General features: G+C 30.0%; 1 pseudogene; it reads right to left on the bottom strand.

Annotated features, from left to right (window-relative positions):
• Nucleotides 1-847: 847 nt before the first annotated feature.
• Nucleotides 848-1,357, bottom strand: LOC132934042 (uncharacterized; annotated as a pseudogene).
• Between the last annotated feature and the right edge of the window lie 2,432 nt (nt 1,358-3,789).

Raw genomic sequence — 3,789 nt, 5'->3', positions numbered from 1 at the left:
TTAAACGCCAAGTGTTGAATAATATAATAATAATATTGGAAATAGATGGTTTAATTTTAGAGCGTTCGCACGATCAATTGCTCAAAATTAAACGAATGCGATTAAACGCGAACGCGACAGAACAGTCGGGTATTTTGTCAATATGAAATATAAATACATCCCGGCAATATTATTTTGAGCGATTAATCGCAAAGTTTAAAAAACGTCGACACGTGCGTTCGAATCGCCTAGTGTGTAATGCGCTCTAACAACGACCTCTAAAATAATTTTAAATATACTTACGTCTTAATATGCTTACAGGCAGTGAATCGTATTTCGTATGCAGTTGTTGATTTGGTTCACAAAAAATTGAGATGATATTATTTTCCATTATGATAAAATGGTATTATAAAAATAAAAATTTCCATACCTATTAGGCTATTGTAGACTATAGTCTATAGTGTCTTGTATGTATGATCTGTATTCATATACACTCGTCTATGACGTACTTCATAGTTTTTGTTTTTATATTATAATTATATACCTACCTTATTAGACGCACGTCCCGTAGAAAAACCAAAATAAAAACAATACCTTGTCAATGTACCTACGTCTTTTATCGATTACGGTGTTTGGATTTCACAAGTCACCTCTATGGCTTTATAATTAATAATATCATAAATGATAACAAAACAATTATTTCATAAATGTACCTACTTAATACCTAAGTATGCTGATAATTATGAAACATATAATTTGTATAGTATAAATTATAATACACACATCCATTATACCTACAACTGGTACACTCTCATAATAATATATAGTCAGCCTCAATATTTCGAATTCTAAATACCATAAATAAAAATTACGTACCCGATCCGTTTGACAATTGATTTTCATCAATAATATTTGTAGAAACAGGAAATGTTTTCAGTGGTAGAAATCCTAGTTGTTCCTTAATCCCATGTCTACCTTTATACACAAATGTATGGATAGCACTAGCTGACATTCGATTATCAAGCTTTGAGCTGATATCAGACCATACTCTGTCAGTAGCAACAGCAACTTCTAAATTAAAAATATAAATCCTTAAAAACACTTAATGCCTCACACAACAATACAATTGTTTTAGTGGGCGAATATTATAATATTTCATGTTTTTGAAACCACAATGGAAAACCACTGTAGTACCTACATATTTAAATATTTGTTACGATATACCTAACAATATTACGATAATTCTAATTAAAAATGTAATAATCTTTCTTAACTTACTTTTTTCACCATTTTCGTTGGTAATAATTACTGATTCTTTATAGAAAATTACAGCATCGATAACCAATGACGGTTTAATAACTCATTTTTGTTCAGCCATTTAAGATAGTCTTAATAAATGTTTTGCTTTATAATATTGAAATAATTAATAAAACACATTCAAATACTACAACAACAGTCCCATCAAATCAAATTTAAAATGAGAAATGACGAAAATCTAGTATCTACCATACAGTTGTAGTAAATACCAAAATAATTCAATACAAAAATAGGAATAATTATAAAAATAGAATTGTCTGGAATAATATTCGTTTGCGTTTTAATGGGGGATTCAACGGCGGCGTGGAGCAATGTGCGGTACTATACACACGCTGTGTGATCGGTGTTCCTCGGCGCGAATCGTGTATGTGAGCACGTCTGTTCGCGATGATTCTCGGTTTCTGTGTCCCGCCTAAAAGGAAATCCCACAACGCAGCACCGCTTGTTCAATTTTTAAATTCGTATACATAAAATTTTTCTTAATTATTATTTGAAGATTGAACTCAATACTACATATTATGATGTTGTGCGTGTCAAAAATAGGTAATACGATAGTAGTTATACCATTTAAAATATTGTGTACACAGTTGTAATATTCAATTATAATACCAAATAATATTAAGTTTGACCGAATAGGTATGCAATTCAGTGGCGTGTTTCCCAGGGAGGCAAGAGAGGCACGAGGCAGTGCCAGATTAGGCATTCAGCATATACAAATAATTAATCTTTAGATAGTAGGTTTTGTTTATAGCACTAACTAAGATATATCTTAGTTCGTGGTTTATAGTTAATCCCTATTTTATTGCACGTCACACTAAATAAGTTATTATCAATTGCAATTGTATAATAACAGATACTAATATACTGTGTTTTTTATTTTAAATAATAAAAGATACCATACTATTTGTAACTCAAAACTAGAAACAGTAATGATACTTCATAGGTTCACGAGTCTCAGTTGTGCTTAAATTATAGATATAACATTATACTATATTGTATATTATTATATATTATATACCAATAAATAGTAATGCTTAATCGTAACTTACTAGTTTAATTATGAGAAATAGTGAAAATGAAACAATCCTCTCACAGATTCTTAAAGAAAAATAATTGTTTTTAAACAAAATTATTGAGTTTTGAGAACTAGGGGATTCATGCTAAAAGGTCTAGAAGGGTAAAATATGTTAGCCACCTCAAAAATTTAATGCCAGAACCGCCACTCTGTCATATTACAAAAATATGGGGACAGACTATATGTTAGGTACCTACAAGTTTATTTTATGAACAATATTTTAGGTATACGTGACAATGTACCTACGTCATATACATCAGTTATGAATTGTAAATGATGAAAAAAATAATAATATAATATAGAATTGTACCTTGTACGTATATCTAAGATACGTTAAAACTATAATATAATGATTAAGGCAAACGAAAGTAATCGAAAGCTAGACTAGGTACGGTGCTACTACTGGTACCTACTAGTTGCCTCCCAACTGTAAGTCAAAAAGTTCAATAATTTTTATTCAACTGCCTCCCGATTGTACACAAGTTGGCTCATCCCGTCGTATCCTATATTTTGTTGTAAACGAAAAGGGTCCAGTATAACAGGCAAGTAGTAAATGTATACCTAAGTGATTCCTAATCGATTCAACCATACAATAAGTAGGTATTATTGATTTGTATTAATAATTTTAATTAATTTTTTACAACTTAATCTTATCATTATATACAATAATTGTATTCATATTAGTAGCCAAAATAAGCAGACTTGGTACTTATTGGTTAAAAAAAATTCGGGAAAATCTTTTTTTTTCAAGGATGGGGGGGGGGGGGCTGGCAAAACGGTCAAAATAAAGAAAGAGGGATTGCTCGGTAAATATGGGCGTGCGAATTCCGTGCGTAGGCGTGCCAATTCATGCTAATCGCGTGCTAATTATTGGTTAAAAAAATTCGGGAAAATCTTTTTTTTTCAAGGATGGGGGGGGGGGGGGCTGGCAAAACGGTCAAAATAAAGAAAGAGGGATATTTATAGAGTAGATATATTGAGTAACACTCCAGCACGCCTTTATCTTTTCCATTTTATAGGAAAGTGGCAATAATTCGAAATCGTTATTAGTTGTATTATATTCAAATTCGGTTAATTACACTTACATTCCCATGGACATTCAAAAACTAACATATATATTTAATGTTTGATGTTAAACGCTCCGATACTCATCGGATATAATATTACTATATTATAATATTACAATAGGTATTACTATTATATTTGAAGATATTGTTCATACATAATAATAATATAATATTTTAATGGTTTTCAATATATAAGACATTCAATATACCCATTATGTTTTTAACAATATATTTTTGCGTAGAAGCAATTTATATAAATATATATGTTTTTAACAAATATAATTTTTTTGCGCAGAATTTTTTATACATTATACTGATATCGTAATAATATTTAAAATAAATTTATGTAGA

Source organism: Metopolophium dirhodum, chromosome 1, assembly GCF_019925205.1.
Source record: "Metopolophium dirhodum isolate CAU chromosome 1, ASM1992520v1, whole genome shotgun sequence".
NCBI lineage: Eukaryota > Metazoa > Arthropoda > Insecta > Hemiptera > Aphididae > Metopolophium > Metopolophium dirhodum.
Note: the sequence above shows the minus strand (reverse complement) of the source record. Positions and strands in the feature narration are given on the sequence as shown.